The sequence below is a fragment of the Macaca fascicularis genome, chromosome 11, assembly GCF_037993035.2.
Source record: "Macaca fascicularis isolate 582-1 chromosome 11, T2T-MFA8v1.1".
Classification (NCBI taxonomy): domain Eukaryota; kingdom Metazoa; phylum Chordata; class Mammalia; order Primates; family Cercopithecidae; genus Macaca; species Macaca fascicularis.
This window is the reverse complement of record NC_088385.1, coordinates 125,566,427-125,588,839: the sequence shown is the minus strand read 5'-3', so window position 1 is coordinate 125,588,839 and position 22,413 is coordinate 125,566,427. Positions and strand designations below refer to the sequence as shown.

General features: G+C 39.2%; 1 long non-coding RNA gene across 2 annotated transcripts in view; it reads right to left on the bottom strand.

Annotated features, from left to right (window-relative positions):
• LOC123567599 (uncharacterized) overlaps positions 1–22,413 on the bottom strand; it is an 87,019-nt gene that overhangs the window by 48,367 nt on the left and 16,239 nt on the right. The window contains exons 2-3 of one of the 2 annotated variants that reach the window (XR_006690656.3): positions 14,043–14,140; positions 7,607–7,682 (exon numbers count right to left, since the gene is read on the bottom strand). This is a non-coding gene — a long non-coding RNA (uncharacterized lncRNA). The remainder of the gene's footprint in view (positions 1–7,606; positions 7,683–14,042; positions 14,141–22,413) is intronic. The other variant, XR_012420727.1, reaches the window with a different exon arrangement.

The following is a 22,413-nucleotide window of genomic DNA, read 5'->3' as shown; positions in this document are numbered from 1 at the left end:
TTTCCCAGGCTTGCATGCTTCCAACTGGAAATCCTGTTTATAAAATTCAGGACAGGTCTTCCGCTCAGTTGTAGACTTTAGCTCACTGATTCAGGAAGGTAGGAGGCTTGCCTTGGTAATCGTGTGACAGAAAACATAGTAAACACACAAGAGACAGAGTAATTGATGAATTTCTCCATCTTGTCTCCTAGCAGAGGATTTGAAGTGTCTGAGCCTTAGACTTAGGAGTCAGGGCTGACTTGGTTACAAGTCACTGAGTATCTCCCCACCCCCAATTTTGAGGAACAACAGCAATTACTTCATGTTCTGCAATGCTAATTAACTCAAATCGGTCAAAGGCTTGCTTAGATCAGACACAGATCCAAAACAAACTTGTGAATTCTGCAGACTGTGAATTTTCCTTAATTAACATGAAACACATCCTTCCCATGCCTCATGCCAGAGCTTTTTCAATCTTGGGGATAAAAGAGCTATAGGATCCAAAGCTAACCATCATTGGCTCTCAAGAGTATAGCAATAAAAAGAGGAGGTTCTGGAGCCAGACAGGTGTGGATGTCAATCTTGGTTCTGCTACTTACTGACCGCCTAACCTTAGGTAAGTCACTTAATGGTGTGGGCCTCAGGTTTCACACCTATTAAGTGAGGAAAATAATAGTATCGCCCTCATGGGGTTGTTATATTGAGTATAAGGTGCTTTCAAGCCCAACAGATAATGGGTGTTCGATAATTATTATGACGCTAACTCAGGGGTGGACACAGTCATTTTTTTTCCTACCAGCACCCATTATTCTTCCTTATGATAAGAGTCCTTGGTTTTCCTTTAGGGAACCACTCCCTTTCTACTCATAGACTAGTTCAAGTGGGACCTAAATAAATCTACTCTCAGTTCCAGAGCTGGACCTGTGTATTAGATTGCTAAGGCTGCCATAACAAGGTAACACAGATTGAGTGGTTTAAACAGCTGAAATTTGTTTATTTTTTTTAAGACAGAGTCTTGCTCCGTCACCCAGGCTGAAGTGCAGTGGTGCAATCTCGGCTCACTACAACCTCCACCTCCCAGGTCCAAGTAATTCTTGTGCCTCAGCCTCCCAAGTAGCCGGGATTACAGGTGTGCACCACCACGCCAGACTAATCTTTGTATTTTTAGTAGACACAGGGTTTCACCATGTTGACCAGGCTGGTCTAGAACTCCTGGCCTCAAGTGATCCATCTGCCTCAGCCTCCCAAAGTGAAGAAATTTATTTTCTCATAGTGCTGGAGCCTGGAAGTTGGAGATCAAGGTGTCAGCAGGGTTGGTTTCCTCTGAGGCCTCTCTCTTTGGCTTGCAGACAGCCACCTTCTTCTTGTGTCTTCACTTGGTTTTTCCTCTATACCTGTCTGTGTTCTAATCACTTTTTCTAATAATGACACCAGTCATAATGGATTAGGGCACACTCTAATGACTTTGTTTCAACCTTAATTCCTCTTTAAAGACCCCATCTCCAAATACAATCGCATTCTGAAGTATTAGGGGTTAAGACTTCAACATATAAATTTTGAGGGGGCACAATTCAGCCCATGACAATCTGCGACCCAGATATGGCCAAAATATTTTCCTCCCCTTAGTCAAGGTGATTGATTCAATCTAAACTTTAAAAACAAAAGCTACACACTTCAGTACAGAGAACTTCATTTGTATAATTGGGTGTTGTGAACACAATGTAAAATAAAGCTGCATGGGGTTACCATGTTGGAAAAGCTAAAACAGGAAGAAAAAAAAAACATAAAAGAGAAACGAAAAGAGAGAGATTGAGTCCTGATGTCATTAGCTGAGCCCCTGGATCCAGCTGAGCCTGAAGCAAGCCCTACCCCCTTTGACAGTTCACTTGTGTAAGCCACTAAATGTCCTTTTTGTGGCTTGAGCCAGATTGAGATGGGTTTCGGTCACTTACAACTAAAAAAAGCTTTAACTAACATAGCCCCTATTTGATTATTAAGGAACTTGCAGATCCCAAGGAAATAGGAAGGAAAGGAGAAGATCAAAAATCAGAGCTGGAACATGGAAGGAATATTTATAGAACAAATTAGATGGGTAAATATGAGCATATAATACAGGAATCGGGATAGATTTAAGAACAAATGTGTCTCCCTTTAACCTATTCTAATATAAAGATTTTTTTTACTCTACACTGTAATTAAAGCAAGGAATTCTTCACTAAACCATGGGCTTCTTGGAGGCAGCAACAGTGTCTTGTTGAGATGCAATGGATTTCCAGTGCCTAGCACAAATTAGGCATTTAAAAAATATTTGTGAACTTAAATGGGCTTATTAAAAAATCTTTTGCATTTATGATTCAACATAGACATCCCTTAAATAATGAATTTGCCATAGTATTATATTTGCAAATTCCCAGTATATTCATTGTTGAAGAGGTATATTGATAATCATATAGTAGCTGAGTATGAATTTTAATGAGGTCTAATAACTCAGAGAGGAAACTTTCAAGTGTATCCCCTCACCATTAGCTAACCCATAACTGGCCCTTTCTTAACCCATAAATTGCATTATAACTCTCTGTTGCACACACTGGTGCCTGTCATGGGGTGAGGTGGGGCAGGGGGAGGGAGAGCATTAGGAAAAATAGCTAATGCATGCTGGGCTTAATACCTATGTGATGGGTTGATAGGTGCAGCAAACCACCATGGCACACATTTACCTACGTAAGAAAACTGCACATCCTGCACGTGTACCTCAGAACTTAAAATTTAAAAAAGAAATTCTCTCTTACCATCTGGAATTGCAGCCCCTTGGTAAAGGTGGAAGGATATATGTTTGTGATGTTGGATAACAGCATGAAGTGAGAAGAAGCTGGCCTTGCCCTACTTGGATTATCAAAGGAAATAACAACTCTGGACAAGGAGAGATTGCTCTGCTCGATGATAGCAGAGGAGTCTCAGAACCAGAGGAGGAGGTGACACATGGCTTTATCCTGTGCACCTCTCCCTCATTTAACAACTTTCATTCTTCCTGAAAATGAAAGCCTGCCATATGCTTGCCGAGCTGTGGACTTCTCACGAGCCCAAGTGAAAAGCTGTTAAATGAAAACATATCTTTTTAAAACATTTTTAGGGAATAAATTATGATGCTCTCCCTCCCAACTCAAGACACTCAATCCTCACAGATAGAAAAATGTATCCATCGAACAATGAGAATGAGTTTATATAAGAAATAACAATCGCAGAGTAAATAAATGCAGTTTGCTCATCAAGTGTAATGCAATGAGAGTTTATGTACTCATCAAAGGAGGAAGAGAAGACTTGATGGTTGGTGGAGGTTGATGGGAAAGAGTGCAAGGGAGTCATTCTTTAAAAGGTGCATTCTTACTTCTGCACTATTTTCTCTACAAACTTTCCAACATTTTGGGGGTCAATGCTTATCCTATGCTCAAGCTGCTTATAAAAATTAAAAGTTATGGAATAGAGGTCGGCAAACTACAGCTCCTGGGTCAAATATGACCAGACCAGACATTTATGTATTGTCCGTGGCTGCCTTTGCACTACAACAGCAGAGCTGAGTAATTGCAAAGAGATAGTATGGCCTGCAAAACCTGTAACATTTACTATCTGGCCCTTTACGGAAGAAAGCCAATCCCTGGCCTAAATAAATAAATATAAACAAATAATAAAACACCTTCAGGGCTAAGTAAAGGAGTGCACTCCACTCCACAGCACACAGAAATAGCACATGCACCCAATCGTCTAAATGAGTTGCAGAAGATGTGAGCTCTTCCTGTCTCTCATTTGTCCCATGTATGCAAAGCAAAACATTTTGGGTTCATCTAAACATGCATACATTTCAAACTTGTTCCACGTATAATAATATTCTCTGACTAGAAACTGTTTCATGTACATCAGTGAGCATGTCTTTGCCTAAAATTGTACTGTCAAAATATTACTTCTTATGCCATATTTATTTGGTGTTTGGGGATGAAGGTGTCATTCTATTGACTCAAAGAAAGAAGAGTCATTCTCTGGAAAGGAGTGTAATTTTCCAAGAGCCATTACAATGAAAAATCATTTATGAGCAGTCCTTAGGTGAGTTAAATCTGTATTTCTTAACCAACATTTCTTGACCTCAGTGCTATTGATATTTTGGGGGATAGATAATTCTTTGTGGTGGCAACTGCCCTGTTCATTGTGAGATTTTAGCAGCACCCCTGGTCTCTATCCACAAAATGCCAGTAGCACCCTCATTCCCAGCTGTGGCAACCAAAAATGCCCCCAGACACTGCCAAATGTCCTCACCCCCAGTTGAGAACTACTGGTCTAAACAGCATCCTCTGCCCTTCACGTCACCACATCCAACTGCCTATTCTACCTCCTACCAATCTCATTTCCCCATATCCTCAACCTAGGCATATAATGTGATATGTCAGAAAGGGGTAAAACTGGACAAAGATTGCATAAGCTGGTATCTAACATATACGTCACACTTACCTACCAGAGGTAATACAATGTTGGAAACCCAGAGCCAGTCCTGAGTTCTAATCCTTTCTCTGCCACTTCCCAGCTGCCTGAGCAAGTCACTTGATCTCCCCAGACACTTCTTCCTCTGTAAAATGGTGATAAGAATGTGATAAGAACAATCCTCACCGGGCATAGTGGTTCACACCTGTAATCCCAGCACTTTGGGAGGCTGAGGCGGGCAGATCACCTGAGGTTAGGAGTACGAGATCAGCCTGGCCAACATGGTGAAACCCCGTCTCTACTAAAAATACAAAAAATTAGCCAGGTGTGCTGTAGTGAGCCTGTAATCCCAGGTATCAGAAGACTGAGACACCAGAATCACCTGAATCCGCGAGGCAGAGGTTGCAGTGAGCTGAGATTGTGCCACTGCACTCCAGCCTGGGAGACAGAGTGAGACCCTGTCTCAAAACAAAACAGAAGAGAACAATCCTCACTGGGTTATTGTGAGGACTGAGTTCACACAAGCAAAGCACTTATAAGGCTTTTGTTCATTAATTTACAGTGGAAAGGTAAACAACACGCAACTGTGAGTTCTTATTCTTACTGTGACCAACCAGATTTGTGTTACCTTGACTTAAGTTGCTCCTCTATCACAAAGGGGCACAGTTACTGAAAAAGACACGAGGAGGTTTAGGTGATGTGGTGGGGATGACCGATACAGATACCCACATGCCCCTCTGTATTTCCAAGCCTCCCTTGCAGGTGGGGGCATGTGACTAGGTTCTGGCAAATGGGAGTGCAGGCTGTAAGGATGCATCACCTCCAATCCAGGGTTCCTGCGGATCAGAGAGTCTCTCCTACACTCTCTTCCTCTGCCACGCCAACCTGGAAGCTGTCGTTATGTCTGAAACGGTGAAGAGCCTGAGATTTTACTGCAAGCTACCCAATTAGCCTGCTAAAGTTTACACACACACATATACCACACACCAAACATACATACACAAATATCACATACACACACATCATACTCACCACGAACACCACACACACACCACACACATACATAAACATACACACCACATACTAAACATACACAAACATCACACACACACAAAACAAACACCCATATCACACACCACACATGCACACATGTGTACACACATATTTACCATACACTCAACACACAAACATCAGACATACACAAACCACACACCCCAAACCACACACACCACACCCATACAACCATATCAAACATACATAAACATCACATGTATACACAAACCAAACACACATCCATATCATACACACCACACACACATCACATACATACACACACATACATACCACACACTAAACACACACAAACATCACACATATACAAACCACACACACACAAATCAAACACACACCACACACACATACACCATACCAGACATATATAAACATCACCTGTACACACCAACCACACACTCATCCACAACACACCATACACACATACCCATCACACAGACCACACACACCATACTGAACATACACACACACCAACCAAGCACACACATATCACACACACCACATACATACACACCATACATACCAAACATACATAAGCATCACACATACACACAAACCAAACACACATACATCTCATCTACCACACACCATATACACATACACACCACACACACATACACACATACATATCATACACTGAACATACACAAACATCACACACACAAACCAAACACATACATACTACACACACCCCAAACATACACAGACACCACACACACACCAAATACATACACACCATATACAACACACACATACACAAATATACCACACACTGCACACATGTATAGCATATACACATACCCCTACACCACACACGCACACACACACACACTGACTAAAGATGACAACTGATCCCTAGGTTAGGGACACAGGCCGTTTATTAATCACAACACAAAAAGCAGTGAGAACACCAGCTCTCCATGCCCCAATCTTCTTGGGCAACATGATGGTCACCTGCACCACAGGATGCTAAACTTAGGAGCCTGTGAGCTTCAGTCAAGCTGGAGGTGACCTGCCCATCCTCCCTTATGGAGACATATGACTTCTTACCCTGTAAAATAAGCAACTATCTCTGGGGCATAAGGGAAGATACGTCTCTAGGCTGATTACCCTAGAATGTAAGCAAATATCCTCCTGGAAGAGGAGGGGACTTTATTATCTGGAATATCTCCGAGGAAGAAGAGGGTCCCTATCTTCTGCTTGTTGTTCATTCATCCCTGAACAAAGCTTGTCAATACCCTTAGCTGGGAAAGCCAGGACCATACAAGAATACAATAAATCCAGAGAGAATTATCTCCCAAGGTGGAATAGGATGGAAGGAATCTGGATCCCTGAGTCACCAGATGGAGGAGAGCCCTTGCCGACCTCCATCAGATTTTATGTGAGCAAAAAATAAACTTTTGTGCTGTGCCACCACTGAGATTTCAGGTCTTTTTTGTGGCAGCTAGCATTAATTATCCTGACTAATAAAGATGACTTTAATGTGCATCAAATAAATTATACTTGCATGAGAATCAGAGAGCTAGACAATATGTAGTAAGCTCTAAATTATAATGATAGGGATGAGATTCGGGAGAGAATAGAAGATTGTGAAGAAGTAATCACCTTACTGGTGACAGAGCAAAATTCAATAGTATTTCAGAGACACACCGCTGCCATCCTGCAGCATAGCCCCCCGTTTCAGCACATCCAGAGGCTATCAGGCCACCTGGTTCATGAACATCCATACTGGAGCCAAAGCTGTGAATGACTTTCACACCAGTTTAGACATTTCCAGATCATCTTAAGCTCAATTACAGCTAAACCAATAATATACCCCAACATCATTATTGGAAAATCACCAACCAAGCTCGCTAATTGTATTTACCACTTCTTTATCCTGTTAGCACAGCCATAAGTACAGCATACTCTTCCCAGGGGCTAACCATTCACAAGGCCAGTTTCCTTAGGATGAGACTTTCATATCACAGAAGTTTGGAACTAATATGTCTCGGGAAATAAACTGTCAGATCAATAACATTTGCAACCAGAAAATATTTGGAGCAAATAGCAGAGTAGAGCCTGCAATTGAGACCGACACAACCCTTACCTGACACTTGGAAGCTATAGCAACTCAGAACTTCAGGTTTTCCAAGGGGCCAATTTGGAGATGCTACTCACATTCCCTGGCAAGACACAAAGAAGCCTTTTTATATTATATGGCAACTCTTTCCCGGAAGTTCACTATATTATTGCTAATCTGGAAAAAGTAAACAACATTTATTAAATTCCTTTTGTGTTCCAGGCTTGATACCTTAAGCAATGTATGTAGAAAAAAACAATCTTTATGGCAGTTCATAAAGGGGTTCAAATTCTGGATCTGAAACTTCCTAAGGCAAGTTACTTTATTTCTCTGAGTCTCAGTTTCCAAATCTGTGCAATGAAAATAATAATATCTACTCCCCAGAGGTGTTCAGCTGATTGAAGATAAGGTATATAAAGTGCATGCTATAGATGAGGTATAGCTAAGTCTATGGCACATGGGAGATACTCAATACATCATAGTTATTGCTATGATTGTAAGTACTGCTTCATGATTGAAGTTAAGTCAATGTTCATTAAAGAAATTAGTGTCCCCCCCTGATCCCACACTGGGCCATTTGAGGGAAACATGTTTAGACACCAATCTAGTTTGATCCATACAATTCTTTCACTTCAAAATAAAATGCATGTCATTTTGTTTTTGAGATAATAGAAATAAGTGGTCAGATTCTCTTCTTTATTATTTTTTTTCAGGTAAATTACTTGATCTATCTGCTTTGGATATTTGTGCTTCCCCAAAATTCCTATGTTGAAACCTAATCCTCGGTGTGATGGCACTAGTTGGTGGGGCCTTTGGGAAGTGATTAGGTCATGAGAGTGGGGTCCTCATAACGGAATTAGTGCCCTTATAGGGGCTGCAGATACCAGGGTTCTTCCCGTCCACCATGTGAGGACGCATCTAGAATGTGCCATTTATGAAAGAGAGAGTGGGCCCTCACCAGACACCAAACCCGCCGGCAGTTTGACCTTGGACATCTCAGCCTCCAGAACAGTAAGAAATACATTTCTGTTGTTTATAAGCCACCCAGTTTGTGGTGTTTTGTTATAACAGCTCAAATGGGCTAAGACACTAATTTAGCATTCTATTTGTATCACATAATGGTTGAAAAGTCAATAAAGAGGCCGGGCGCGGTGGCTCAAGCCTGTAATCCCAGCACTTTGGGAGGCCGAGACAGGCGGATCACGAGGTCAGGAGATCGAGACCATCCTGGCTAACACAGTGAAACCCCGTCTCTACTAAAACAATACAAAAAACTAGCCGGGTGAGGTGGCGGGCGCCTGTAGTCCCAGCTACTCGGGAGGCTGAGGCAGGAGAACGGCGGGAACCCGGAAGGCGGAGCTTGCAGTGAGCCGATATCCGGCCACTGCACTCCAGCCTGGGCAACAGAGCGAGACTCCATCTCAAAAAAAAAAAAAAAAAAGAAAAGTCAATAAAGAAAGAAGGAAGGTACAAAAATCTTGGAAGAGTGAGAAGTGCTTAACAATTCATACAGTCAGGGTTACTTCTGAACCAGGTAGGCCTGGGTTTAAATTCTAGACTTAACACTTACCAACTGTGTGACTTTGGGAAAATACTATAATTTCTCTGAGACATGGTTTACTCTATACAAATACCTCCCACCTCAAAGAGTTAAGATGAAAATTAAGTAAGATGATAAATAGTAAAATGTTAATGAATGTTAGTTCTCATTCCCTCCTTTTCAACTTCTATCATTATAAGGTTCAAATTAACTCAAAGAACTAGATTGCACAAAGGACTAAAAATAGAGCTACTATTCAACCCAGCAATCCCATTTCTAGATATATACCTGAGAGAAAATAAATCATTCTATCAAAAAGACACATACATTTGTATGTTCATCACAGCACTATTCACAATAGCAGAGATGTGGAACCAACCCAGGTGCCCATCAATCGTGGATTGGATAAAGAAAATGTGGTACATATGTACCATGGAATGCTACACAGCCATAAAAAAGAATGAAAGTGTGTCCTTTACAGCAAGATGGATGCAGCTGGAAGCCATTATCCTAAGCAAATTAATGCAGGAACAGAAAACCAGATACCCCATGTTCTCACAGCTGAGGAGTTAAAACACTGGGTATACATGGAGACAAGCATGGGAACAATGGTAACTGGGGACTATGAGAGCAGGGAGGAAAGGGAGGAAAGGGTTGAAAAACTACCTTATTGGGTACTGTGCTCAGTACCTGGGTGATGGATTTAATCATACCCCAAACCTCAGCATCCTACAATATACCTATGCAACCTTTGTGCTTCCCAAAAATTCCTATGTTAAAACCTAATCCTCAGTGCAATGGCACTAGTTGGTGGGGCTTTTGGGAAGTGATTAGGTCACATATGGCCTGCACACATACCCCCTAAATCTAAAATAAAAGTTGAAATTTTTTAAAATAAAAGTAATAGTTTGTGAAATAAAATGTTCTTAACAATAAAAAAAAAAAAATGTAAGTCAATACATGTGTAGGAGAAACTGTGTTGTGCACTGGTGATGTAGTGGCAAAAAAGATTGACAAGGTTACTGTCTTCACAGTCCAGCCTACCTTCTGAAGAGGAATAGATCAACTACCCAGCCACTTTCATAAAACAAGAGAAAAGTTCACTTACTTTCAAGTAAGAAATAATGTGGAGGGTTCATAAGAGTTTACTAACAGGACTTGGCTGAGGTGCAAAGAAAGGCCTCCCTGAAGAATATCTCTGCAGCTCATTCTGAATTGTGAACATATTTCCCTAAGTGGCACCAAGACAGTTAGCAAATGACCCGATCATGCAGGGCCTTCCAGGGCGAGCCACAGAAGTGCCACGTTGTACAACTGTGGGGGACTCCAGCGACACTGTACACACAGTCTGTGTCACGGAACCAGCAGTCCTGGTAGGTAATGTGCAGAAAATAGAAACTGCAAGGGACCAGAGGCATAAACAAAACATGAATTGTGTAAGAGGAGGCATTCACAAGAAAGAATAAATTATAAACTTTCAAGTACAGGTGTAATAGAGTAGTTCCAAGCAGACTGATGTTCCTATCAAGTATAACTGGAAAAACAGGATAGAACACAAACTCACAAAACGTCTGAAAGGATGAAGGAGCAACCAAGACTTGAGTCTTGGAAAGCAAGGGAGTTAAATGTAGTGTGATTGACATTTTGTGCACCACATTCTCCCTTGGGGCACTGATGATTCTTAAATGCCATGGAATGAAAGGCTGAGAAGTGGAAGAGAGGGATACTGCTGAGAGGCAGATAAGTCATCAGAATGAGAGGAAACCCCATGAGAATAGAGATGTGCCGAGACCAGCTCAGTTGAGGAGACCCTAACCCAGTGGCACTAGAGGAATTAAAGACACACACACAGAAATATAGAGCGTGGAGTGGGAAAACAGGAGTCTCACAGCCTTCAGAGCTGAGAGCCTCCAACAGAGATTTGTCCACATATTTATTGACAGCAAGCCAGTGATAAGCATTGTTTCTATAGATTATAGAGTAACTAAAAGTATTCCTTATGGGAAATAAAGGAATGGGCCAAAGTAAAGGGATAGGCTCTGGCTAGTTATCTGCAGCAGGAGTGTGTCCGTAAGGCACAGATCGCTCATGCTATTGTTTGTGGTTTAAGAACGCTTTTAAGCGGTTTTCCACCCTGGGTGGGCCAGGTGTTCCTTGCCTTCATTCCAGTAAACCCACAACCTTCTAGCATGGGCATCATGGACATCAAGAACATGTCACAGTGTTGCAGAGATTTTTTTATGGCCAGTCTTGGGGCCAGTTTATGGCCAGATTTGGGGGCATATTCCCAACAGAGATGGAAATTAGTATTTTAGGGTGTCGAAACATCTAGGAGTTGAGAGTCAAAATATTCCCCACAAAAGGAAGTAGTGAAAAGTGATTCACAAACACTGCACCAATTTTTCCCATATTAATGCAATATGAGGTCAGTATTTCAGAATCAAAGCAAAAAGCAGTTGAAAAGCTGAGGGGAGCTTTTGGCACTCTCCTAATACTGTGGCACAAAATTGGAGTCCAGGACCACCAATTAGGAGATGCCTTAGTAAACACAGCTCTGGTTCTCATCTGGGAGCCCTGGCTCCAGAGGGGTGGGCATGAATTGCAGGTAGGCTGAGCATTATGAAGATCACAACCTACCCCTTAGTCAGCTTACTCCCTGAGTGAATAGAGGTGATATGGCCCTCTATACGGCTAGCTGCCAGCCAGAGGACAGGGAAGATACTCCTTGAAAAAGGTATCTCCTAGAACCTGTACAAGTCTCATACCCAATGTTGAATATTCCACCAAAATTTACCAGGCATACTACAAACCCAACCCAAGAAAAAAAAAGAAAAGAAAAGAAAAACTAGCTAACAAGTGGGAAAAAACCTCTGATCCAGCTGATCCAGATATTGGAGCTATCTAAAATAACTATGGTTAACATAATCAAGAAAATAGATGACAAGATGGATATTTTGACCAGGGAGCTTAAATCTACAAAAACAGAACCAAGTAGAAATCCAAAAACCTGAAAATACAAATTTGAAATTAAAAATTTACTAGCATGCTTAGCAGTAGATTATAGACTAATTTGAAAACAAAGAAAAGAAAAAGGATTAGTGAAACAGGAGATAAGTCAGTAGAAAATATCCAGACTAAAGCTTAAGAAAAAAAATGAGATGGAAAATCCAAAAAGAAAATAAGAAGCAAAAGAGACATAGTAAAAAGTTCTAATATATGTATAAGTGGAGCCCCAGAATTAAAGAATACACAGAATGTAGAAGCAATATTTGCAAAAAATCATAGCCAAGAAATTTCCAAATCTGAGTAAAAACATCAAGACGTAGATTCAAGATGTTCAGAGAATCCCAAGCAGGATAAATACAAAGAAAACCACAGCTAGACACATCACAATACAATGAAACCTAAAAACAAATGAAATTTAAAAACTTAAAATCACAGAGGAAAAAAAGACATTGATATCAAAGAAGCAATGACATGAGACCTGACTTCTCAGCAGAGATGATGGAGGCAAAAAGACAATCAGAGAAAGTATTGTTCAAGATAGAATTCTATACACACTCAAAGTATCATTAAACAGGAAAGCAAAGATATTTTGAATAAAATAAAACAAAGAATTTGTCACCAGCAGAGCCAACTAAAAACAAACACTTAAGGAGATTCTACAGGTAAAGGAAAATGATCACAGACACAAATACAGGAGGGAATGAAGAGCAACAGAAAGGGTATTAAATAGATCTGAATGAATACTGAAAACAATAATAATAATTTCTCATGAGTTTCTAAATATACATAGATTTAAATAAATAAAATTAAAAACACAAAAGGCAGGAGAAAGATAAGTTAATTTATAGTATTCATAGGCCTTAGTATATATAAGTAATAAAGATACTTAGAAGTAATAAAGATACAGATTTATATCAGACTCAAAAATACAAAGAAGGCATGTATTTATTCCTAGGGTAATTACTAAAAGAAGGTATAACTAACAGGTTAATAGAATAAATATCAATTTAATTTTTTAATGGATTGGTCGAAATGAAAAAAAAGGAAAAAACCCAAGTGGAACAAATAGAAAAAGTAGTAATAATATGGTAGATATAAAATCAAAAATATCAGTAATTACATTAAATGTAAATAGACTAAATATTCCAATTAAAAGATCTAGCTTGGCAGACTACATTAGAATAAAACAGTTAAATACTGTTTACATGAGATATGCTCTAAAAATAAGGGCACAGAAAGTTGAAAGTAAAAAGAGGGGAAAAGCAATAGCTAAAGGAAAACTGGTGTAGCTATACTAATATCAGGGCAGATAAACTTGACAGCAAGATGCATATGCAGATACAAGGAGGACAAATTCAATGGAAGATTTAGTCTGCCAGGAAAATAAAACAATTTTATACTTGCATGCACATAATAGCATACTTTCAAAATACATAAACCAAAAAAATTGATTAAAAAGAAAAGTAGATAAACCTATAATTTATTAAATATTTTAGCAACCTCACTAAGTAAATAATAAAATAAGCAGACAAAAAAGTGGGAGCAGTAAAGAAGATCTAAACAGCACAATTAATGAATTTGACTTGTTTGACATTTATAGAATGTTACTAGGTAACTGAAATCTATACAAAAGAACCAAATGTAAATCCTAGAACCTAAAAATACAATAACTGAAATTAAGAATTTAGTAGCATATTTAACAGTAGATTGGACACAGCTAAAAAAGGGGTGGGGGTTAGTAAAACAGAAGATAAATATCCACTGTATCCAACTATAGCAAAATACAAATTATTTCAGGTACACGTTGAACATTTACCTAATTAATCAAACATTGAGTCATAAAGCAAATTTAAACAAATTTCAAAGGGTTAATATTATTCAGGATATATATTCTGAGCTGGGCATGGTGGTGCATACCTGTAGTCCCAGCTACTTGGGAGACTGAGGCCAGAGGATTACTTGAGCTCAGAAGTTCAAGGCTGCAGTAAGCCACGATTGCACCACTGCACTTCAGCCTGGAAGACAGAGTGAGACCCTGTCTCAAAAAAATAAAATAAATATGTACATATATACATACATATATACACACATACATAAGAAAATATATTCTGATGACAATGCAATTATGATAGAAATCAATAATGATAAATAACTAAACACATTTTTTATTTTTAAATCTGCTTGGAAATTAGTAAGAAATCACAAAGGAAATTAGGGAATATTTTGAACTGAATGATACTTTGGTTAGACAAAAACTTACAGCTTTAAATGGATAAATTAGGAAAGAAAAGAGGATGGAAATCAATGATATAAATAGCCATCTCAAGAAGTTAGAGAAAGGACAACAAATCAAACTCAAAGAAAGAAGAAAGAAAATGATAAAGATAAAAGCAGAAATCAATAAAATAGAAAGCAAACTTACAATAGAGAAAATCAACAAAGCCCAAAATTTGTTCTTTGAAAAGGCTAATAAAATTGATAAATGCCAAGCAAGATTTTGTGTGTGTTGAAAAGATAATAACAGAACATTATAAACAACTTTATGCCAACAGAATTTGACAACTGAGATGAAGCATACAAACTAGGAAAACACACCTTGCGAAAACTGACACAAGAAAAAACATCTGAATACCTCCATATCTATTAAAGAAATTGCATCTGTAATTAACTTTCCCACAATCTCCAGGCCCAGATATCTTCACTGGTGAATTCTTTGAAGCTTTTAAAAAAGAAATAGTGCTGACCTTCTTCAACCTCTAATAGGAAATAGAAAAAAATGAAACATTTCTCTATTTTTTTTTCGAAGTCAGCAGAGCCTTAATACAAACACCCAGATATCAAAACCTGAAAAGGAAATTGCATGGAAAAAAAAAAATCATAGGCCAATCTCGTTCATGGACCCAAATGCAAAAATCCTAAACAAAATATTATTGAATCAAATGCAGCAATACATAACAAGGATTCTGTATTATGACCAAGTTTGGTTTCTCCTAAGAATACAAAATTGGTTTCACATTTGAAAAGAAATTAATATAATTCTCACATTAATTAAATAAAGGACAAAAAAAGCATAGAATTAACTCAACAGATGAAAAAAAGCATGTGAAACATTCAATACTCATTTATGGATTAATCTCAGCAAACTAGGAGTTGTTTTGTTTTGTTTTGTTTTGTTTTGTTTTGTTTTGTTTTGTTTTGTTTTGAGACAGAGTCTCGCTGTGTCCCCCGGGCTGGAGCTCAGTGGCCTGATCTCGGCTCACTGCAAGCTCCATCTCCCGGGTTCACACCATTCTCCTGCCTCAGCCTCCTGAGTAGCTGGGACTACAGGCGCCTGCCACCATGCCCAGCTAATTTTTTTGTATTTTTAGTAGAGACGGGGTTTCACCGTGTTAGCCAGGATGGTCTCGATCTCCTAACGTCGTGATCCGCCCACCTCGGTCTCCCAAAGTGCTGGGATTACAGGCGTGAGCCACTGAGCCCAGCCAACTAGGAGTAGTTTTGATAAAGGCTAGCTACAAAAAAAAAAAAAAAAAAAAAAAAAAAAAAAAAAAAAAAAAAAAAAAAAACACCAGAGCCAACAAAAACATACACATAGTGGGGAAATATTGAAAATTTCTCGGCCGGGCACGGTGGCTCAAGCCTGTAATCCCAGCACTTTGGGAGGCCGAGACGGGCGGATCACGAGGTCAGGAAATCGAGACCATCCTGGCTAACACGGTGAAACCCCGTCTCTACTAAAAAATACAAAAAACTAGCCGGGCGAGGTGGCGGGCGCCTGTAGTCCCAGCTACTCGGGAGGCTGAGGCAGGAGAATGGTGTAAACCCGGGAGGCGGAGCTTGCTGTGAGCTGAGATCCGGCCACTGCACTCCAGCCTGGGCGACAGAGCGAGACTCCGTCTCAAAAAAAAAAAAAAAAAAAAAGAAAAAAAAAAAAAGAAAATTTCTCCCTGTGGTGGGGAATGAGTAAGGATGCGCATTATCACCTCTTTCACTCACTACATCAGAAGTCTTACAGACCAGCATTTTGGCTCAGGTCCTTGGACAACCTTCTCCATCATTCAATGGTAGGCCACTCCTATGGGTCAGCTGTGACCCACATTCTCCTATTTCTCCATCACTGGTGATGGCAGCCGCACCTTCTCCAAAGAAGTCTTGCAGCCTTAGCAGTGAGAAGGGGGCCCTTTTAAGTTTCTAATAATCTTCATTTATTTACTATCCCTCTGTCTTGGTGGCTGCTTTCTGCAGTTGCTCTTTTTGTACCTCTTAGGGTCCTCCTCTCTCTTTTTAAGTAGTTATCCACCTTTTTACTGGCTAGACTAGTTAACACATTTTTATATTAAATTTTCCTGTTCAAATTACTAATCTGGTTTCTGTCTCCTCATTGGACCCTAACTGATACAAGACCTAGTTAAATGCAGGAGTAAATAAGGAGTAGAGGGCTCAATATTGCAAAGAAGTTGATCTCACTAAATTGATCTATGGATTTAATGAAACTTCAAGCAAAATCTCAGGGGGTTTCTTTTTTGTCACAATTGATAAGCTGACTCTGTAATGGAAACAAAGGGGGCCAAGAATATTCAAGACAATTTTGATAATTGTCTAAGCTATGAGATTTACCCTTCCAGATATTAAGATTTATGATAAATCTATAGTAATTAAGATAGTGGAGGGTACTGATGCAAGGAGAGACAAAGAGTTCAGTAAAAGAACACGGAGTCCAGAAATAGATCCACAATATATGGTTACTTAATTTATGACAAAGACACCATTGCAGTGCAATAGGGAAAGATGGTATTTTTAAGACCTAGTGTCTGGTCATTGGAAGTCCATATAGGGATTAAAAAAGAATCTTGCTTCACACTTTATACAAAAATAAATTCCAGGTGGATGGTATAATTAAATGTAAAGGTACAATAATCAAGTTTCTGAAACATAAACCAGGAACAGGCAAAGTTTTTTCATCAGGACATAAAAAGCACAGACCAAGTAAAATGATCGATAAATTTGACTTCATTAAGATTAAGAATTTCTATTCATCAAACAAATCAATGAAATACTGAGGAACTACCACACCGTTTTCTACAGTGGCTGTACCATTGCATATCCCTACCATCAATGCATGCAAGTTCCAATTTCTCTGTTTCTCCACATCCTCACCAATACTTGTTATTTTTCTTTTTGTTATTATTATGGCCTTCCTAGTGTGTGTGATGTAATAGTTCTCTACTGCAGTTCTTGCATAAAAAGGGATGAAGTAGATACATGCTATGATATAGATAAACCTTAAAAAGTTATGCTAAGTGAAAGAAGACAGGCACAAAAGCCATCTATTATGTTATTCCATTTATATGAAATATCTAGAATAGGCAAATCTATACAAACAGAAGGCAGATTAGCGTTTGCCAGGGCCTGAATGGAGAAAGGAATGAGGAATAACTGTTTAATGGGTATGTCGTTTCCTCTTGGGGTGATTTACAAGTTCTGGAACTAGATAGTGGTGATGCTTGTACAACACTGTGAATATACTTAAAGCTACTGAAATTGTACACTTTCGAATGGTTAAAATAATACATTTTTTTTATTCCACCACAAATAAAAACTTATCAATAAGAGAGTGAAAAGGCAACCCCCAAGTGAAAGAAGATATTTGTAATACACATTACTAACAAATGCCTCATATTTAGAATACACGCATTCAAATATACAAATCAGTAACAAAATACAGATAATCCATTTTTTAAATGGGTAAAAGGCTCAGGCAGACACTTCACACGGGATATATAAACAATCAGAAAACATAAGGAAAGGTGTTCAATATCATTAGTATGATATTGAAGGAAGATGGAAACAAAAATTTCGGTAAGACACCACTGTACACCTTCCAAAGTAGCTTGATTCACTCATTCATTCATTCACTCATTTATTGAGACAGGGTCTCGCTCTGTCACCCAGGCTGGAGTGCAGTGGCACCATCATGGTTCACTGTAGCCTCAGCCTCCTATGCTCAAGCAATCCTCCTGCCTCAGCCTCCCAAGTAGCTGGGACTACAGGCACACACAACCACACCTGGCTAATTTTTTTTTCTTGTAGAAATGAGGTCTTATTATGTTGCCAGGTCTGGTCTCAAACTCCTGGCTTCAGCTAATGCTACCATGTCAGCATCCCAAAGTGCTGGGACGACAGGCATAAGCAATTGCACCCAGCAGTTAGCTTGATTCTTTTAAAATGACAATATCAAGTGTTGTTAGCAGTGTGAAGCAACTGAAACTCTCACACACTGTTGGTAAAGTGAAAATTGATACAATCACTTTAGAAAAATATTTGGCAGTATCTACTATGGACAAACATACACACACCCTATCATCCGGCAATTTCACATCTCAAAATAGCCAAAAACTAGAAACAACCCAAATGTCCACTATTAGTAGCATAAATAAATACATTGTGACATATTTTTAAAAGATGAAATATAATTGAACAGAGAGACAGAATAAACTACTGCTACATTAAAAAAAAAATCACAAACATAATATTGGCCAAAAGAAGTCAGGGTAAAATAATACATTTTATATGATTTCATTTCTATAAAGTTCAAAAACAGGCCAAATTATCCTATGGCCATAGAAATAAGAATAAGAAGTAAGAGAGCACCCTGGACCATCTAGGGCACTGGCAGTGCTCAAGTTCTGAATCTGGGGGGTGATTATGCAGGTTTGCTCACTTCGTGAAAATACGTCAATCTGTACACATATAATCTGAACACATTCTAGTTGGCTGTTACACCTCAATTAAAATTTTACTTTTAAAAACTCGATGATGACTGGGCACAGTGGCTCACGCCTGTAATCCCAGCACTTTGGGAGGCCGAGGCGGGTGGATCACCTGAGGTCAGAGTTTAAGACCAGCCTGGCCAACATGGAGAAACCCCGTCTCTACTAAAATTACAAAATTAGCCGGGCGTGGTGGTGCATGCCTGTAATTCCAGCTACTTGGGAGGCTGAGGCAGGAGAATCGTTTGAACCTGGGAGGCAGAGGTTGTGATGAGCCAAGATCGCGCCACTGCACTCCAGTCTGGGCAACAAGAAAAAATCTCCATCTCAAAAAAACAACAACAACAACAACAACAAAAAAACACTGGATGATGAGCAAATTGGCACATGCAGTTGGATACTACTCAGCATTAAAAAGGAAAAAACTATCTTTGCATGCAGCAACTTGGATGAATGTCAATGGGTTCCATCTCTGAGGGAGATGTCAGTTTTAAAAGTTACAGGTTGCATAATTCCACCTATATGATATTCTCAGAAAAAAAAACTATACAATGAAGAATAATCAGTGGTTGCCAAAGGTTAGGGATGGGGAGGGCAGGGCTATAAAGGAAGAACAGAAGAGAGTATTTGGGAGTTATGGGTTATGATTGTGGTGGTGGTTACACAAGTGTATATATATTCATAGATGTGTTAAGATTCATAGAACTGTATATTCGCCCCCTGCCCAGCAAAACTCAGTTGTGTTATATGATAAATTTTTAATGAAAAATAAAGTGCAGGCTCTGAAGCCAGACTTTCTGGGTTTGAATTGCTTACTAGCTATGTGTCCTGAGATAGGTTAATTAATGTCCCTATTTCTCGATTTCCTCACAAGAACAAAGTGGGTAACAGGAACCCTTCTCTCATAGGGTTGTGTGAGACCTAAAGGAACTAAACATACAAAACACTGAGAACAACACCTATTACATAATAAGTGCTCAACAAATATTAGTGGTTATTAGTAGCACACCTACCTACCATATGGGATTTATGTTATAAGCTGCGTAGTTTTAAAAGACTAATACTTTTCAACAATCCAAATGTTCACTGTTAATTGGTGGATCAACAAAATGTGGTCTATTGTGGAATATTATTCAGCCATGGAAAAATGAAGTACTGATCCATGCCACAACACGGATGAACTTTGAAAGCATTATGCTGAGTGACAGCAGCCAGACACAAAAGGCTACATATTGTAGAATTCCATTTATATAAAATGTCCAGAATAGGCAAATGTATGGAGACAGAAAGTAGATTCATGGTTCTCAGGGCCTGGGGAGAGGAGGAATTGGGGCTTACTGCTAATAGGTATGGGGTTCCATCTTGGAGCGATGGAAATGATCTGGAACTAGATAACGATGATGGTTACACAACTGTAAATACACTAAAAATCACTGAATTGTATACTTTAAAAGGGTGAATTTTATGGTATGTGAATTATATCTCAATAAAGCTGTTATTAAGAAATACAGTAACGCTTAAATGTGAGCTCACTGTTCAGTCAACTTTTTCTACTGGTTCATCACCTTGTATTAATTGTCTGTAGAACCCTTAAGTGTATTTTGCTTTTTAGCAAATTCTGTTTATTCTTCCATAATAAATCAGTTTGCAAATGACCAAGGAGTTTTTTTTTTTTTTAAGGCAAATGATCTTAACTTTAAAGGACTTATTTTAAGTGTCACTGGGTGTAAAATGAGGCTTTAAATAATTGAAAATATTTTTAAACAATATTAACCAAAATGAGGTGTGATAAAACCATTTAATGGCTGTTAATCTGGATAAATAGGTTTTAAATCATAAAGTGGCATTTAATTGACCTATAATAACTGGCTTGTTAAATCTAAATTAAATCATTATTTGAGACACTTACAAAAAAAAAAAAAAGAGAGAGTTCCTAAAGGTTTGCAGAAAAAAAAAATTAGTAAAGCCCAAGAAATAGCAGAGATATTATAGTTGGATACCGAACCAGTCATTGAAGTTCATAAACTATAAACCTTTGCATCACTTACATGTCCAAGCTTATTTAATAAAAACTTACCGAGCACTTGCTGTATGTCAGGTGTTGTGTTAGAGACGGAAGGTTCAGGGAGAAAGCACGGAGCCAAGGTCTCTGCCCTCCTGGGCCTCACAGTCTAGCTATTGGCATTGTCCAGTAGAAACTGAATGCAAGATACATCTTTTATCTTAAATTTTCTATTGGCCACATTAAAGAAATAAAAAGAAACCATTGCAATTCATTTTTTAATGTTTTTTTAGAGACATAGTTTCACTGTGTTGCTCAGGCTGATCTCAAACTCCTAGGCTCAACGTATCCTCACCACTCGGCCTCCCAAAGTGCTGGTATTACAGTCATGAGCCACCGTGCCTGGATCCAAAATTAATTTTAATAATACATTTTATGCAACCCAATATGTCCTAAATATAACATCAAACACTGTGACATTATGAAGAATTATAAATGAGATAATTTATGTCCTTTCATTCATACGAAGTCTTTGAAACCCAGTGTGTATTTTACACCTTGCAGCACATTTCAACTGAGATTAGACACATTCCAAATGCTCAACAGCCATGTGGGACTAGTGGCCTCCATACTGGACAGCACGCCTCTAGCTGTATCACCATCTGGTGCTGGGGAATGTCACTTGTCACTTGCACTGCCAGGGAACAGTGTATTCTAAACAAGCATAACTGCCATGAACCAATCTCTCTCTCTTTCATGAATCTCTATGAACTGACATGGAAAGATCTCTGAGACACTATTGTTAACTGAAAAGAGTTTGTTGAAAATCAATATGCATAGTGAGATCCCACTGAGGTTAAATATACACCAAGAAAACAAAACTATCTATGTATACTTAGCGTATGTAAGTTCAGAGAAAAATGAAAGGTCTGGAATGACAGGTACACTGCTAGCGGTGTTCACTTCTGCAGCGGGGAAGAGAATTGAAATCGTGCTGAAGGAAGTCCTTCCCTGACCACAAACACTTTATTTGGACTAAACAAATTGTTTTCTATCCGAGCTGGTTGTCGACATTTGGAAATCACAAGACTTTGCGTGAAAATCTCTGGTTCTGGATTTTATTTTTTAGGAATTGCAAGGTCTGACAATGCTGGGACCCTTCCCTTATGGCAACACTGGGCCAGAGCTCAGGACACAGCTCAGGCACCCCAGGTCTTTGTCAGTGGCCAAAACTGGCTGCCTATCCTCGTGACCTCCTGCCTCTTGCTAACAGAGCCTGGATTTTGTTCATCTATTGAGCAGCCACATGCACTGGGTGTCCCTCCCCAACCCTGGATGTCGGTGTGAGTCTTGATTAGCCTAAGTCAGTCATGGTGGGCACACATCCTACTCCAGAGAATCGCTTAGGCTTAGGCACATGATACAATCCTAGCCAACGGGACTTGGGGGGAAGAGAGCTGGTGGGTCCTCTGGGATATATTTCCCTCACTGATTAAAACTAGAAAAATCAACAGAG